The sequence below is a fragment of the Conger conger genome, chromosome 11 (assembly GCF_963514075.1).
Source record: "Conger conger chromosome 11, fConCon1.1, whole genome shotgun sequence".
Classification (NCBI taxonomy): Eukaryota; Metazoa; Chordata; class Actinopteri; order Anguilliformes; family Congridae; genus Conger; species Conger conger.
The window spans coordinates 35,986,444-36,005,895 of NC_083770.1; the positions used below are offsets into that span (position 1 = coordinate 35,986,444).

Genomic DNA, 19,452 nt, shown 5'->3' on the forward strand with positions numbered 1-19,452 from the left:
GCATGTATAATTTTACATTTTTGTGTGGGCTGATGCCTGAATTCTGTCAGCCATTAAATCAGACTTTTTGTAAAACAATTGAATAAAAAAGTGACAAGGGCAGACTGATAGAGAACAAAATATAAATAATAAACTAGGGCGATGATCACAAGCTTCCTTTGAATTATTTGTCAGTTTGCTCAGAACATCATGGCTGTGTCACTCACCCCCCCCCCCCCTAAGATATAAATATAGACATACAGTACACATATTGATAAACTATAATCTGCCTTTCATGGTGCTTGGGTTAATCTGATCCTAAATCATCTCATATCAGGTCTTCCGGACCATCCATCAATAAACTCAATTTCCTTATGTAAAAAGGTAGGATTGACTCCGGGAACTGGTGGAAGTGCTGGGTTATTCATTCAGTCCCCACCAGGGGCCTTCGTTTAATAAGATGCAAAGGCAGCAAAATTACCGCGAGGGCAGAGACGGGTCCAGGGTCAGGATTTACGATAATTCAAATAGACAAAACGGATAAACACGCTGACAGAATCACACCCCCTGCCGAGGATACTGAGATGTAGCTAACTGTACCAAGATAGAAGGTAAAAGGTGTGACTATCTGTGTTTCCTGACTGCATTGATTCAGAACCCCTGTCCCGTCGTTTTGCGAACCAAATTTATACAACAAATTTAATTTAATTCCACTATCAGCTGGATGAAAAAAGCTCTTAGTTGTACTTTTGCATTAAAAGGAACCTCAATTTACAGAAGGAAATCATATCGCAAAAACAGGAAACAATGCAAATTCAGACTTTTGAAACAGACAATGAAAAAACAAAGGTGATTAAAACAGCATATAAATGAAAAATCAGTGAAGAATTGCTACTTTCTTATAGGAAATTGAATCCATATATTCCTGGCATACACTTAATACAAGCCACTTAAAATAAATAATACAACCCCTATACAGATTTCTTATGGCATTTTGCATGTATTGAAAGCATAGACACTCACAAACACACACACACACACACACACACACAGTCTTTTGATGCTGTATTTAATATTTTACCATGTTACACACTGCATTTAAAGACTGAATTCATTGCAACACTTATTTCCACGATGACCCACTCAACATGGCAGTGTAATGCAATGGAATTGAATTTTGAAACCATAGCCAGCCATTTAAATGCAAACATATATGTTTCATATGGATATTGACTATAGACTCTTGAATTTCGCTGTCAGTATAAGAAGCAGAAATATCCACAGTGGCTATATCCATGCTCTTTTGTGCTTTGCTTGACCTTGAGACCTATTCATGAGGTGATTTCTCCACAAGCAAGTCCCCAGTCCTGGCTTTCAGGTCAGTATCTGCCACAGTTAATAAGGGAGTAGAGCCCCCGGACTCACTCCTTTACTGCCCGTCTGCCAGCGAGGAAGACATGATGTGCCTGCACCACAGAGAAATGTCCATCCAATAAGTGCAGAGCTTCAATACACTCCGCTCTTAGCTACTACACCCCCCCCCCCCACCCAAAAAAACAAAACAAAAAAAAAACATTAATGGTTCAATTTGTAGTGTGCCTTAGAACAAGGCCTGGCACTCTGCTTTCACTGAGGTTTTTAAAAAAAAAAACAAGAATCTATTTCGTCTAATCTCGCAGGTCAAATTTTAGAAAGGGGTTTCAGTTACCGCCGAACGCCCGGCAGGTCCGGGGTGGGAACAAAATGGGGGAATTGTGGTGCAGAGCGATGCTGCAGTCGAGCCCGCGTTCGTACACCAGAGACAGATTCTGCAGTCAGCCTGGCCCACTCACTCGGCAGAGCAATATCCGTGCAGTCAAACCGTCAAGCGCACACAAAGGCTTAAGAGACTCATATCGTGTCAGTCAGACGTCTACATTCTCATTATGTAGACGCCCACGGTTTCCACGGCAGCAGCCGGCTGCCTTGAATCGTAAAACATTCGGAGGGAGAGCGGCGTCGAGAAGCGTCGGAGAAGGCAGAGGCTGTCTGATGCCCTTGTCTCATTTGTTTCAGCCAGACTCTTGTGAAGTCAAATGTTAAATAAAAAGTAATTACCAGCTGCTGTTTAAGAAAGAGCCGGAGACACGCCAGTGCGCTCACTCTCGTTGCTGCCGCCTCAGAGTTTAGCATTAGCATGTTTCATGGCTTGTTATGCACTTCTCCTTCCGTTAAGAGCCTCGGGCGGCACAACGGTCGCCTCGCCCATTATCTTTAAATAATAAATAGAACAATATAAATAAATAACTGATCACTCGCTTTCTCAAAATGGAAGGCATTTTCATTTCCTGCCTTTCAACAAGGGGAAGACAGAGAGAGTGAGAAATAGTGTGCAAGAGAGAAATTAGATTTAGATTAGTATGAGAGAGAGGGAGAAGAAAAAGAGAGAGGGAAAGAAGGTGTGTGACAGAAAGAAAGAGCATATGAGAGAGAGAAAGGGAGGTAGAGAGAGAGGGAGAGCGTTTGGCAAGATAGCAGCTGTCAGTGTGGTCTCCGCTTAATGGAGGAAACACAGGGGTCAGGGTGGAATGGTAGCACAGGATGCCTCATTACTGCTAAGAGAAATGCTAACCTCAAACCGCCTTGTAGCCCTCAACAGGGCACGGTGCGCTCTAGCTGAGTTTTTACACACACGCTGACCCATAAAACCCAGCACGGCGCATACCGTACGGCGAGCATTTTCAGGCAACTGCAAAAAGATCGCCCAGGGAATGACAGAAGGCCAAAATGTTAGCGATTAAATTAAGGGAGGTAAAACAAAACCTCTCTGATGTGACAGCTGTGATGGATGCGAGTATGAAAATCGACAGGGTGTGGAAATGCAAAATGGCAGGCTTTCTGGAAATTACAGACGAGTCTCCTGGAAGGTAATGAGGTGTGACAACTCTTAGGTAAACGCCGCCTAAAATTAGCGACGGAGATTCAATAAAGACATGAAAATGTTTTTGTCTTTAGGACATGAACAGCCAAAGTGGGTGGAAAGGAGCCGTCTGCTCAGAGATCTGTTGGAACAGATGCATCATTGTTCAGCGTAAATTGGAAAAAAATAAACATTTTCCTCTCATTAGTACAAAATAGAATACTGATTTCCTGAGTAACTTCTGGTTTCTGTTCCATCTGGATTTATTATTACATAATGAAAAAATAATTAAAGCTAGAGATATGAATTTCCTAAAGAAAATGTGGAGTGTGATTGCTCTGCATGAGTGGACTGCTGCTGCTCTTGCTAATGCTATTACTTTGAATACAGCTTCTACTTTTGCCAGTGTTTGCCAGTCTCCACTCCATGGCTGCTAGGGTCTTATTAGGTGATAGCTAGGATCTGACTAGATCGTTTCCTCTGTGTACTAGGTGGTTGCTAGGATCTGACTAGATCATTTCCTCTGTGTACTAGGTGGTTGCTAGGGTCTGACTAGGTCATTTCCTCTGTGCACTAGGTGGTTGCAAGGATCTGACTAGGTAGTTACTGCGGTGTACCAGGTGGCTGCTAGGGTATTACTATCCAGCTGCTAAGGAGTTACTAAATCATTTTAACAGAATATTTATTACAGAGTGCCCCCGAGTCCTTGACCGCAGTCTCCCTCTGTGATCACAAGCGCAGCGCTTACCAATTTACCTCATTCATAAAAAAATTTTAGATATTGATATAACGATATTTTAAGTCTTAATTGTATGTGACTTCTCAGTCTTTATTCAGATTGTTTATGGTAGCCAGATTTGAAAACAATTTTACCTGTTCACCAAATGTTATGTTAACAAAAAAATTGGTAAATATCCCTTGCATAGAAATGTTAGTCAAGGGAATACGTAATCATTATGAAGTGAGAAATACTGGTGCATGATTATAATAACATAAGACATGATAAAAAAACAGTAAGCCCATCTAGGCTTGCTATTTTTAAACAAAAAACTATACATTATGACTGAGAAAGTGAAAAGGCGGTAAAAGACAGTGGAAATTGACTCGTCAGGAGTAATCTAGTGACAGTGTGTTATTTTGTACTTCTATACCTTAATGGGCACAAACACATTATGCCTGTTTTCCACATGTGGCACATTACTATATGTGGTAATTAGGCGGTATACTTTACTGCCGTAATGGCTTCTACAAGCACAGAGTGACACATTATCAACAGAAAGCAGATTTCCAGGAACTGTCCTCGTGTTGCGGCAGTCGGCGGACTCCCAGGAGAGACGTTCTGTTCTGGTGCCATTAATGGCCAGTCTGCCTTCCCAAGATCTCCCAGTGAGCGTAGACTGACTCACCAAGGCGGGCCGTGCTTTTCTCTGACAGTCCACCATTACAGAGATCAGAGGTTCCCAAACTTTTTCCCCGAAGCGTGCCCAAATGAATGTTCAAAAATGAATGAACCAACCCCAACACCCCCCCCCCCCCACAGACACACACCTATACTATATTATATTGGTGATGTACCATGACCTCTTGTGTCTTGTTGCTTTATTATATGAAGAGACAAAAAAGAAAACATTTCCCCCAAAATTTCAGCTGACCCCATCCTCAAATCAGGTGAGTGAACATGGGACTCTGACACACAGTTTGAGCACCCCTGACATAGATGAAATGCATCAATGGATGACCAAATCAAAGATCTCCCTGTAGGCTGACTGATGTCCTCTTTATTTGTACATTTCTGCTCTTCAGGACTGGAAATATGCATCCTGGTGGGATTTCTAAATTCCTAAAAATTGGTTAAAAATGGACAAAGAGTGCCGTGGTCGGTTTTGCTCATTCATGTATATAAACAAATAACCCAGTATTTTGTTCAAAACTCCCACCCGTGCCAGTTCTATTTTTCGGAAATCCAATTTGTAATCACCCTGCCTCCTTGTGGCTATACAATTAAGAGCATACTTCATGAGATGGCTGTTGGCCTCGAAGGCGCTGGCTAGTAGACAGTCTGGCCGAGAGATCACCGATCTGCCAGTGTAGACACAATGACAACACCATGTACCGCGGTGAAACCACATCAGGTGAAATCATCTCAGGAGCAGGAGGCAGAAGACTTCAGGTGTTGACCGGCACTGGAGAAGGGTCACATCCGCGTGTCAGATCCTGTGACAGGGTGGTCAGCTATGCAGGTCACATCATTTTACATGGTACCTTTCACTGCTGACACCCTCAAACCTTACCTTCTGTAAAAAAACAAGAGGAAAGACAAAGCGAGTTGCACACACAGTCCAGTGATTGAGACATTACAGAAAAGTGCCACTCACCGGAAGGCTTATGAGTAGGGCGATATAGGACTGTCAGATATGGGACACAAAACCCGATCCAGTCATCCATCTATCCTTTAACTAATCCCCTTATCTCTGGTCAGGGTTAATCCATCGTATGGACACACGCCATTCACTCGCACACTCATACCCACACACACGCACGCACGCACACACACACACACACACACACACACACACACACACGCCATTCACTCCCGCACTCATACCTATACACACACACACACACACACACACGCCATTCACTCACAGGAGAAAACCGGAGATGTGAGATGGAGAATTGTTCATGCATGCTGCGAATAATCAAACTATAAATTGAATTTATCACTGATATTGATATTTTGTGTACTGTAATTCTTTCAATAAAAAAGCCAAAAAATTGCCTAAATGTGCACCATATTTTTCGCTGGCAGAAACAAGCTGGTAAAAATGTACTTTTCAAACAGAATTTTTATTATATATACACATTTCCAAAACCTTGATGTAAATTCCTTGAATCAGATTAGGCATCAATCATCAGATCAGATGAACATGCATACCGACATTAAAAACAGGACAGGTCAGGTAACTGCAGTGTGCAACAGCTGATTATCTGTGTACATTAGTGCTGGTTTAACGATGGTTTATCATCTCAGACAGGGACACTCAAGCTTATGAAGAAACAACTAAAATGTGAATAAATACAATGAAATAAGACTGGGCTAATTAAATAATTAAGAGCAGAATTTTTAATCCAGGATAATCCACCATAGATACACTGACTGCTCAGTTGACCACAGAGTGTGCACCTCAGACCCACTGACTGTGCAGCTGACCACAGCGTGTACACCATAGATACACAGACTGCGCAGCTGTCCACAGAGTGTACACCATAGATACACTGACTGCCCAGCTGACCACAGAGTGTGCACCTCAGACCCACTGACTGTGCAGCTGACCACAGAGTGTACACCATAGATACACAGACTGCGCAGCTGTCCACAGAGTGTACACCATAGATACACTGACTGCCCAGCTGACCACAGAGTGTACACCATAGATACACTGACTGCCCAGCTGACCACAGAGTGTACACCATAGATACACTGACTGCCCAGCTGACCACAGAGTGTACACCATAGACACACTGACTGCCCAGCTGACCACAGAGTGTACACCATAGATGCACTGACTGCCCAGCTGACCACAGAGTGTACACCATAGATACACTGACTGCCCAGCTGACCACAGAGTGTACACCATAGATACACTGACTGCCCAGCTGACCACAGAGTGTACACCATAGACACACTGACTGCCCAGCTGACCACAGAGTGTACACCATAGATACACTGACTGCCCAGCTGACCACAGAGTGTACACCATAGACACACTGACTGCCCAGCTGTCCACAGAGTGTACACCATAGATACACTGACTGCACAGCTGTCTATGAAGTGTACACCTGAGATACACTGACTGCGTAGCTTGTTACGATGTGCAGACCTCAGAGTAAGTGGCTGTGCAGTTCACCCCTGGCATACTGCAGAAGGGGAATAGAAAATGATGATGGGACTCACGCACTTCTGGGGGGAAGGTGCTGCTCTCTGATAGGCTGATGGGGATCCTGCAGTGATGGAAGAGGAATGCCAACTGAACAGAGAACATAGAGGATAGAGATTGGTATTGGTAAAAATCTTTTGTAAAATACAGTATGTACATGCATGTTTATGCAGTGCATTTTTACAAACGTATACTCTGCTTGAAATATATAGTGATGTTGCATATTTTATATATTGTATGTATTTTTTCATTTATTTATAGTATATTTATTATAAAAAATGTTTACCAGATGGAATGTCCTTTGGGATGTTCAGAAATAGCCTTAGGTTCCCAACACTTGTTTTATTATATCTTGTTATTTCCTGTCATTTGATTACTTAAATTTTATGTCCTTTATTTTTAGTTTTATCCTGTATTTATTTTTATTGTGAAGCACACTGTGCTGCATGGTATTCTGAGAAAATGTGCTTTATAAGTAAATGCATTACAGTTATTATCAATGGCTTTCAAAAGGTAGTGAATCCAGTACGGAGGAACATATCACGCAGTGAATGCAAAGCTGTTACAACTGTCAAGGCCTCCATTATCTGTACATTAGAGCACAAAGAACAGTGAAATGGGCAGTAAGGGAAGGCACTGATATTTAAGTATTCATGTGCCATTGAAAAAAGGAAGACAAAATGAATATATATATATATATATATATATATATATATATATATATATACATGGTAGATTAATTAAGTTTTACCATATGAAGGTAAACGTTGTTTTGCCGCACACCGTGGGTTATTCGTTTTGACGGAGAAAGATTTATTCACTGGATGTGCAATCAGCTTCAATTTGGGGAATTATAGGGGACAGGTTTTGTTTCATTATCTGCGTTATTCCCTCTGTGTTTTGCCGCATGGAGCTGAATGTGGCTCCGTGGCATCGGCGTATTTAAACGAACGTTGTGACTGGGAGGCGGCGCGTTCCGGGGAGGCATAAATTAATAACCTCCCTCCGACTCAGCCTTTATCAGATCAGATTACATTTAACATCACGCTGGATTTTAGAGGTCATTAAAAATAATGGCCAACCTTTTCAGTCCATTTCTTGATAAGGAGAGAGATTGTTCTTTACGATCGCTGCCGCCCACGTCGCAAGGATCCGGCCTTTGTAGGTTTTTTTTTCTTCTGCAGAGAATCAATCAATCATCCCTCCAGATGCGCATCCAATTGTTCAATCATTCGCTCACTGTCACAAGTTTGGCACTGTATGGACAAGTCACGTTTTTCCACAGGTGACTGATAATTCACTGAAATGCGCCAGGATTCTCAGCAGCATCAATCAGTGGTTTGAGCGACAGGCTTGCTAAAAATAACGAACCCTGTCTGCCTAAGGAGCAAACTACACAAGCTTGCTCCATGCACGGACGGACAGAAACCGGATATCATTAAAAGGGCACGTTGGCCCTGGGCCATACACATGCAAGTTGGAAACAACTTTCACTTCGATTATAAGTAACGACATGTCCATGACTCATCTTTGAAGTGTGCATTCATGAATTTCTGCTGAACGCTATCATACACCTTTTTGAAATTTGAGAGCCTGTTTTATGTTGGGTTAGATTAATGGTTCTGACCCGGTCAAGGGGCACAAAAACAAACAGAAAAAAATAAAGGTTATATTTACCGCCAATCAGTGTGTTGTTAAAACATGTGCAGTCAAGTTAAGTCAATAGAAGGGTAGTCCGGCCAAAAATATGGACCAAGTGTATTACCCACCGATTACCCGTGGGCTTATGAAAAGCAGTTTTAAACCGCAGAAGTGAAGTTTTCTGGTGCTGCCATTTTGTACAATTTGGAGCCAGAGACTGTAGGGCCTGTAGGGAAAGGAGAAGCCCTAATATGGGCACCAAGTCCACCGAGTGCAGCTCGTCGGCTGAGCATTTGAGACATTAGCTGAAGAAAATAATATGATTGCAGCTACATTTTCCTGTGGGAAAAATGATTGACTTAGAATTTTTACAGTATTGATTCCATTGACTTACAATGAAAGGGGTGCCTGAAACACCGATACTGAAACCTACCACACTGGCGCTAGCATGCAACGTCTCTCAGCATGACCAGGAAATGAGCTTCAAAAACAAATCCCGGTTCCCAGACTCCAGCAACTTATTGTCCATGTCATAGTCACATGGTATTTATCAACCAATCAGCAGCGAATATCTTCTATGAGAGTCCACAGGGGGAGGCCCATATGAATACTGTAGCTAATGAGTGACACAGCAGCATGGACACATTTCTGATGCTAATCGAAAGGCCACTCTAGCTGGAGAGGGTGCACTGGTAAAAATTAAACTGCTATATTATGGCAGGAGAATACCTGGAGCCAAATGCAGAAAAAAAAAAAAAAAAAACCAAATTTAAATTTTTAAATAGACATGCTTTTTAAATTAGACTCAAATCACACAATTCTGCCCAGGAGGGTATGAGATGCAGACCCTAATGAAGTGGCAGCGTGTTCTGCCACAGCGCCCCCTTGAGGAATAGAGCAGTTAAGTGGCTGTTACAAACAACCACACTCACTTTTGCAGACAGCAGTCAGATGCCTGCTATCAAATTTTTCAAAGATCCTGGTAAATGCTAAAAAATGAGCAATACATACCAAGATATCAGGGTATAAAAGGGGCTGAACAGTCAAGCTAGGGGAATTGATTTCCCCACAGAGAGGGGAAACAATTGGCCTCACTTCTCAGTTCTGTCAGAAAATACTGGCATGTGGAGATCACAGTTTCTCTTATACTTAAACGGGTAAATACAGCGTCTGCACTCCACTATGTCTGGAGATAGACCGAACGAGCTCGCAACCATTTTGACTGACACAAAAATCACGCTGTTGAGTCAACTACATTGTTTACATGGGCAGAATAAGTAATTGAAGATTGCTCTTCTCTAAAGCATGTGACATCATCCACCACCACGCCTGGGCATAGCTAGAGCCAATTTTGGGTCTTGTTGCAGGGCTGCTGGCCACAGCTGGTCCAGATTAGGACCATGGTCCATAATTGCCTAGACTCACCAGCCCTGACAGTCTTACCAGGGTAGGGTGGTCTAAGTCAAAGTCAGTTGCAGTGCCGGCTGGATTCTCATGGCCCTGAAGAAGAATGAAGGCAGAGAAACTGGGAGAAAAGAGAAAAATAGGGGAGGGCGGGGGTGGTTGTGAGGGTAGGGAGGGGTGTGGGAAGCAGTCATGAATCGGGGGGTGGGGGGGTTGTTGTCAGCTGTAGGCAATCACGGAACAGGGAACCGGCACAAGAACAAGCTATTCACTCCCTCTGAATATTGCACAATTTCAATGTCTTTCAAAAAATAAAAAGCATCTAAAATGTGGATTGTGTGGCTCACTGAGGGTTTTGGCCCTAACCAACCACATTTCCGCCTGCAGCCGGATCTGGTAAGTTATATTAGACTGATGAGTCCCAGGCACAGTCACAAGAGGCCAAAGCTCCAGCTGGCAATGTACAGGTTATAGGGCAGACCTGGGTCAAATACTTCACTCTTGGATTCAAATGCTTTCCCATGCTTTACTGAGCTTGTCTGGTATATTGACATCGACAAACTACTCTGAAAAAGTGAAGACCCCACCTCTCGGTTGGCTCAATTGCACCAGACAAGATCAATCGGACACGGGAAAGTATTTGAATCTAAAACAAATAAGGACTTCACCCAGGTCTGCTATGGGGTCCTGTGCATGCATGTAGCTGTCAGTCAAGAGCCATAGCAAGAGATAACATCACAGAAGACTGTTAAACCCTGAAATCTTAAAACAAAACAAAAAATCTTTAGAAAAGAAATGATCTGAAACAAGAGAAAAGGTCTCTAGGTACAGACCACTTCTCTGACTCTCTCCCAAGTGTATTATAGCAGTTCACATTAGATACTGAGAATGAAAGACTATCCATGACCAAGATGTGGGTATGTGATCTTTCACCTGTGCAAAAGTGTTCAGTGCTGTGCCTTCATCTGTTGTGTTGCCGACAACAGAGTGCGTTCTATTTTTGATGTGCGTGACAGAGTGCTTTCTATTTCTCATGTGCGTGACAAAGTGCTTTATATTTCTGACGATTGCAACTGACGCAGATGCAAGACCTGAGCCAGCCCATTTCTGACCTCGTTAGTAACATTTTCATACTTTCTCTTTTACACTCCTGAAAAAAAGTCCAATGTGAGTCAGCAGAGCGACCAAAGTTTGTCACCGAAGCACCTTCAGGTTTATATAGTATACTGAAATACGGGGTCATTGATGCCATTTGCAGTAAAATCAGATCATTGGCCACCGGTGGGTTTACTTGCAGCAAATCTCCCTGCAATTTGAGCTCATAACATGCACACTAAAAAATGATTAAATGCAGCAGTAGTCACATTTAGGCCATATGTTAACGTCGTTAATAGCAGCGGAGTGGATCTTATGCATTCAAGTGCAAGCGCTCCTCAATCATAGGATCGATAGGCCCAACCGCAGGGTCTGTCTGTGGATTGTGTACCGAGCCTTGCTGACGCCCAGGAAGGTGTAAGAGACATGAAGGAGATGTATTGCCTGGTGCAAGGATGCTGTCACCTGCAAGCTGTTAATCAATAGACTTAAATGGTAAAAAATGTCAGAAAGACGATAGAACGGACATTGTGATGTGCAGAGGTCTGATGGTAAACCCCATCAAATCAATTGACCCCAACGACCAAACGACTGGTTAAACCACCTGTCAGACAACTCAACCTGACCGGAAAATACCAACAGCTATACCTGGGGTTTTCACATATGAGCTACTTGATTTATTTTTGCAATTATAAGCGTTTACTGACATTGGCTGATAAGCAAAAACACACCAACAAACAGTTTCAATCATAGATCAGACATAAAAGAACATGATTAAAATATAATTTAGAATTAGTCTTCCCTGTCAGCATTAGCCTTCTACTAACACCTTCAATCTATGAAGTTTCAAGTCTTTAACACCCTTCAAAAATTAATGTTTTCAAAAGACTCATTTCCTAACGGTGGCTGAAATAGTAATGTTGGGTTTTTAGATGTTCTATGTGATTACGTCTCGAGGGAAAATTGACTGCTTTTGAGATTGATGTATCCCTTTTGTAATGAAAGATTTTTTTTCAAAAGCTGAATGAGTCAGTGGAATTAAATAAGCACTACCTCTCCAGTACTTGTTGCTCATCTATCTGGGTCAAGGCGATAAGCCATGGTGTTAATACGTCTTAGTAAGGAATTGGACATTCGTCAGCTTGGGCCCCAGAGGGATGGCTTCTTAATGTTTTACCTCTTTTTGATGTGGTAGTTTTAAAAGTGGTAAACACAAATTAAATTAAAAGTAAGTCATATTTTAAGATTTTCTGAAATTGATCAATCAGTATGTTTGACAACTCTGTTGTGTCTCAAAGAGGAATGGGTAGATGGGTAATAGCTACTGGTACTCTGACCAGTAGTGGGCAATGCAAGGCAAACCAGGTGGTCACTGAAGTACCTAAACTAAGAAGAGCACGAAATTGGGTTTTCATAGAGAAGGAGAGTGAACTGAGTGCTGGTGTTACATAGAGAAAGTTACCAACGTTTTAAGGAAATATGGACAAAATGCAGGTTGAAAGAAGCATCTGCTGAACCAAAGTCCATGCATGCAACACACTGTAACCCCACTGGTTTGTTATAAGAGTTACAAGATTCAGTTGTAATTCAGAGTGCTAATGGTAATATTAACAGTATTACATTAGATTACAAGGCATTTAGCAGATGCTCTTATCCTTAAAAATAAACCGTAAAAATAAAAATAAAATAACTAACTTTTCTACACCAGTGTCCTTTCTGTCGACACAGGGTGTAAAACTAACACTTAAAATAAAAATATTCTGCTAGAGATTCTGAAATTTAACACAGGCAATGTGATGTACCCTTCAAACTCAACAGTAATAATAATCAAAATGCTATTTCTGTTTGAATGCCGGCAGGGGTAAAGCATCTTTTGAGCTCTGTGAATTATGAGCCACTCTCAGTATTTATAGGCACAGATACAGTACGTTGGGAGTGCAAAAATGGCTGACCTTGCACAATAAGTAGCAGTAAATTCACCCAACATTTGGGAAGTCTTTGCAGAGAGAATGATGTGATTAGTGATCCAAAACAGTAACACAGAAGACAGAGGCGAAGGTGAATTATGCACCCATCTGTGACAGAAAAGTGCACATTGAATAATGAATCTCAGTAATTGCCTGTTGACTGTCAATGGGTTAGTTGTCGCCTGTTCACACAAATGCATGCACACGCTTGTGTACACACACACACCCACACACACATATAGTGCCACTGCACTCTGATATATCTCATTATCTCCCTAATAGTGTATTACAGAACTATGAAAATACGCATTCATTTACTAATCTTTTTACATTTTCACAACAGGAGAAGAAAAAAGTCAAAGGAAGTTGCTACATGTCGACAAAATACGGTAGGCATAACTTTAGTTACCCCTGCAGTGCAAGGCCTCCTCTTGCTGTATAATGTGGCACAGAAGTACACACCATCTATCATCTGACTAGCACTGACTACAGCCATTCCCATCACCTTCACTGTGTCACACTGAGCACACATTAGGTGGACAAGATAGGAAAGGTCGATTGTGCTGTTCTGGAAGAGGTCCAGGAATGGGATGGGGTTGTCTCGTAAGGACACTGTTTGTCCGTTACAGAGGGACAGGGCGGTGCGGAGAGAACGCCGGGTGGCGTAGTCATGAAAAAAAAAAGGTTGATGCGTGTTACAAGGGGTGACGTTTTCCAGAAGCGGTAGCTTCCCATCAATTTTGCCCCTTCAGAAAGAAGATCTAGGTCACGGTTCTCTGAGCAGGAGGATTGATGAACCCTGGGGCACACAAGGGGCTGAAAAGAAAAAAAGAAAGCAGGTCAGTGAGGTATGGATGTAGTAGATATGGATGCCATTTGGTGTTTCCATGGTAACAAGATTTGTACAGTATACTGTGCTGGCCAGATGACCAGATAGGAGATCTCCTATCTCCTCCACCTGCAGGGATGGCAAGCATTTGCATATTTTTAATATTTTATTTAAACAGGATGTATCTTATATAGCAAAAAATCTGGGGAACACATTACAGCTTGTACAATGGCCAATCACAATACAAAGCCACACAGAGACAGAAGCTATTATAATTATTTATCATATTTATCCAAAGCAACTCACAGTTGATTAGACTAAGCAGGGAACAATCCCCCATAGAGCAATGCAGGTTTAAGGGCCTTGGTCAAGGGCCCAACAGCTGTGCAGATCTCCTTGTGGCTATACCTTAGCCACTAGGATATGCTGCATTGCTAAAATGATTGCTAAAACTTGATTAATTACGTTGGTCTGAAATACTTTGACTGCATATTGTGCATGCTTGAAATCTAAGACAATATTACACTTTATATAATATTGCTTTGTCATGTATCTGTAGACATTTAGAAAAAATTATCTAGCTTCTCTGCAGCATCACATTAACTCAGACTGTTGAAATACAAATCACTCAATGCTTCTTTTCAACCACAAGCCATGTGTGTACCAGTGTTTCCCCAACATACACTCATCTGTGGCAGACCGCCATCAGCACGGCTGCCACAAAATAAGAAGTTGGTCAATAACGGGATTTATTTATGAGAGCTGTGTTCTGAGGTGCACAGTCAGCACAGATGTACGACCGCAGAAATCTGCAACTTCCACAAGGCTACAAAAGACAACTTTTTCTCCAGTTTATTTGCACATCGGAAAACCCCTCCACGTTATATCCTCAGTTGCTTCATGAATTTAAGTCATTGTTCCTAAATTTCTGATGTCTGTTTGGTAGCATAAACAACTTTAAGCTACGTCTGAATTGAAATATGATCAGAATCTTAATTCTTATTCCAAAGAGGCTCTTTTTATGCAAAACAAATAGGGAAAGGAAAATCCTCAAGAAAACCACCTAAAACATTTCTTTCAATTTGCATATAAATATAAATTAGAAAGACCAAAACCTTGTTTGAAGCTAACAGTCATCTAAATCGTTATTGTGTACAGGGACTTATAAACGTTTATACTTTTGTTCCACACTTTAGTTTGCACAGGAGAAAGGGGAAAAAAACTATAACAAAAACATGAAATAACCTTTTTTCCCAAGTGCTTCCTATTATGAATCTGGCCACAACTTATCTTCTGTGACAAGTGTCCCCAAAGTTTTCTTTCTTACTTTTTTAAGTCATTCTTACTTTTTGTGGACTTACTTACACCCTTTATCCTTCCCTGAGTGGAGAAGATACAAACCCTCATAACTGGTAGCCTGTGAGTGTCAAGCATGCTTCAAAGAGGAGCCTATGTAGAATTAGCCTAATCCATTTTGAGTATTTTATTTTTTACATGGATGTGATATGGAATTTAATCATGTAAATATTTTATGTGCATAGTCCAATATACCTATATACAGTAACAGAGGCTTGTAGTAACCTTAATAAGTCAAACATGCAGCAATGTATTCCAATAGGACAAGAACACAATGTAAATAATTTTATTGGTCTTAACAATGCATTGTCTATCAAATATTATTGAACGGACTCAAGGGCAACACAGCGGAGTACAAAGTACAGCATTGTGCAAAAAAATATGCCCGAATGCAGTTTTATTTATGGAAAAATATATTTCACAAAAATAATGATTAGAGTTCAAAGCACTGGCCAAATCTCTAGTGACTGGAAAAGGGTGAAAACCTTCTCTTCAGCCAGAAAAGTATTATTTATGCATTTGTAAAATAGCTGATCAATATATACAATGCATTCAAATATGAATAATGTTCTTATTTTGTCTTGAAATCATAGCCATTCAGGTCAGTTTGGACCTAATGGTTGCAGCCACACAAGAGAAAGAAACTGCAAAAGTTCTATGAGCAATAGACTTTGTGCTCGTTGATGAGCATTAAGTAGCTGAGTATGTTTGTATGTGAGAATGCTTAAGAACTGCAATGTGTGTGAACTTATGAATATGATTTGGTTGAATTATTATCATATCTAGGAGTCATTAAATGGAACACTGAATTGTAAATGTAAGAGCTGTCCATGACAGTCTCCCAGAACATGCTGTGCCATGTTTCACATTGTAAACTATTGCCAAACATAGGGATGCACTTTGTCAGGACCAAAGAATTATTTAATTTGTGTTATTATTTAATCTATCGTGTTTTTGGTAGATTAATTACTATAAAATCATTTGTTGTCAAGGTTAGGCTATTAAAAATGTTCCGTCAATTTTGAGCTATTATAGAAGTGCTCAAAATTGTAACACAGAAAAAAGTGCACATCTGGTGTGTTTAATAGCACATTTGCGTGTGGTTATGACAAATATTTTTACCCTTTACTGCAGGAGGAATATGCATCACCCATGTATGATCTCACAGGCACAATGTACATTTATCTGCATACAGGAATGCATGATCATGTGTACAAAATGTACACACATGTGCATATAGGGATCTCTCAGGCATACTTTAAATTTAAATTAATTGACAGGGTCAATGGATAGTTAGCCATCTATAGTCCTTGGGCTACATGTTTTGGCTGTGGGAGGAAACCCACGCAAACACAGGGAGAACACGGGGAGAACACGTGAACTCCGACAGGGGGGATCTGCACGAGCTGGGACTCAACCCCAGGATCTCCTTCTTGTGAAGAAACAGTGCTACCCACTGCACCACTGTATCACCCTGTATGTACTGTACATGTATATAGGGCTTTTTAAACAAGCCATTGAGATACAAGAGGCCTGAAAGGAGGAGCAGACAGGGCTGTTTTTCCTCTTTCATTGATATCACTTGTTCCTGTTCCCTCCCACAGCTAGGGAGGCCTACAGGCCTGTGTGGCCTGGAGCAGTCTCACACACAGACACACTGGAGCTGACCCCCCACTACCGCAACCCCCATGCTCTCCCATAAACAGCAGCTCCTCAACGACATAACAAGCTTACTGGGTGAAAGACCAAGGTTGCCTGTTATAGAGCCTATTTGTTCGCTCACCAGGACCAGATTTATATGCCTCTACTCCAGGGTCGTCCAGCCAGTGGTGCTCTGCTCACACTTCTGGAGCTTACTGGAACTTACTGTGGCTATAACAAACATCAGGCTCTTTCTCCAGGGACTAGGAAGGGACACAGCTCCACAACCTAATGACCCATTGAGTCTTCATCCCTTGATTAAATATCTTTTGGGTTATAGGCGAGAAATGCTTCTATGGGTCTATCAAATATTGATCAAACGATATTAAAAAATGAGAACATTAAAAAGCTTTTCAGTGGGAACTGCAAGTGGCCAACCTCCAGCAGTCAAAACTGCCTGCCTTCCCACGGTGAGGATCAAATAATAACGTCGATGGGTGAGAGCTAAATCTCCAGATAGCAGTGAAACATCTGCTAATCTGCTAGGCAGGGGGAAGAAATCCCCTCTATCCCATAACTAGCTATCATTGCATCTTGGCCGGCAAGTAAAATGGGACTGTTTGGCATTAGGCCTCTTCAGAACTGACAGTTACAAGATATGCTGCAGTCAGAGCTAATGAAAAGGAGGGGGAGAGAGACAGAGACACACTGTGGCAGGATAACAAAACGGGAGAGATGTTTGCAGCCTTGAGATAGGGACTGCGAACGACGCCATGCTGAATAGCTGAGTGACATTCTGCTGATTCAGCGCATTTACAGCATCCGCAATACACAGAGAGCTGCTACGGCAGAGACCAAAGCACTTCATCTTACAATCACGCTGTAATTAATAATGTTAATTCTTGCAATTCATCATCAGCGCATTACATCTGGTACTGTTTTTGTGTGCCGGAGCAGTTTTTCCCCTGGACTAAAGTGAATGAATACGTTCATCAATTCACTGATTAATAATAACAGATTGCTTTAAAGAGTGTGTGGCGGTATGTCACATAGTTATTGTACATGTGTAAATATGGCACCAGTGTGCAGACCATGAAGTGGTTCTTTAATCTTTTAGATTAATGTTCAATCAAGTGGGCACATCGTTGTAAGCCTGCTCGCAGATCCTTGTACCAGTTAAAAGCATGAAATAAGGTGGTGAGGGTGTTGGTTGTGGGGTGGGGTTGAGCAGGGCCGTTCAGAGACTGCAGAAGAGACAGCGAACCTGGCCCTGAGGGAGAAATGATGGTACAGTATGACATTTTTGGGGCAGCCGTGAGAGTTATAGATGAGGATCAGATGATATTCATTACTCTTTGGGAAATTGTTAAAAAACAAAATAAAAGACATGCTAAAGCACTCACTGTGCAGCATTAATGCAGAGTTCACTAAACAAGACCTAAAAAGCCTTCATATCTGCCGCAGGAGAGCGCAGTCAGCCGCGTGATCAGAAGCATCGGAGGAAAGCAGAAACGCGACAGTAATAAATCCGCCGCGTGTCTAGTGGCCGCGCTACAACAAAAATATAACAGGGCTGATCACTGTGCGTGACGTGAGTAATTACACTGGGAGCTTCTTAAATCCTCAATCTACGGCGCAATTTAGTTGGCTCTAATTAATTTTGATCATTATCTAAGATGATGCCTCTTTTAAAGCCTTTAATTTAATAGAAACATACCTTCATTCACCTCTGGTTACATTCTGTTAGCATATTTTCTCCATTCTGTTAGCATATTTCTCCCATTGCTTGAGAAAAAGATTAAATGTCTGACTTTAATCTTTTTGTCAAGCAAAAATGCCACATTGAGGAGTTCAGCCCAGGTTAGCTCACTGCTCGGTCTGTTTGGCTGCTTAGAAAAAGGACACCATATTAAAAAAGTTTCACCCTTCAATTTACACATACCAACTGTAACTCAAATAAATACCAAATAACTTACTCTTTCATGCTTTATAACTGTATGTTTTGATACAGCAGGGTTTTTATGCTACTTTCTTGTCATCTTGCACTTTAATTTAGTTTGAACTTGTTTGTGCTTCCTATGACTCAGCATTGGTAGTTCTAATGCAGTTTTTAGTCATGGTTACTTTCAAACATATATATTTTTTGCATGTTATTTTTGTTTGGTTAAAATCAATATATCCATCTACCCACCCACCCACCCATCCATTCGTCCATGTGTTATCTAACCTGCTTATTCCCGGTAAGGATATTCTGCCGGGGGTGAAGCGTATCCCAGCATGCATTGGGCGAGAGGTAGGAGTACACCCTGGACATATCTTCCAATCCATTGCAGGACACCATTCACTCATAGACTCATAGCTACAGGCAATTTCAACTCTCCAATTAGCCAAACCTGCAAGTTTTTATTGCAACCCACGCTTTTGTACATACACGCTTTGGATAAAAGTGTCTGCTAAATTAAATGAAATGTAATGTAATGCAAGTCTTTGGACAGAGGGTGGAAACCAGAGTGGAGGAAACCCACATTGAACATACAAACTCCACACAGAAAGGCCCTGTGTTGTCTGATTCAGAACCAGGACCTTCTTGCTCTGAGGCAGCAGAGCTGCCCGCTGCACCATCATGCCACCCTAAAATCAATACAGACTTTGTGCTTTCTCAGCGGGGAGAGTCCAGTATACAAAACATATATTTGCCATACG

At 41.6% G+C, this 19,452-nt stretch overlaps 1 long non-coding RNA gene across 1 annotated transcript; it reads right to left on the minus strand.

Moving 5' to 3' along the window:
* Positions 1-4,796: 4,796 nt before the first annotated feature.
* On the minus strand, positions 4,797-7,992 carry LOC133140068 (uncharacterized). Its single transcript, XR_009709986.1, has 3 exons — positions 7,899-7,992; positions 6,838-6,906; positions 4,797-5,172 (listed from the first exon to the last, which is right to left on the minus strand). It is a non-coding gene; the product is annotated as an uncharacterized LOC133140068 (long non-coding RNA).
* Positions 7,993-19,452: the final 11,460 nt, after the last annotated feature.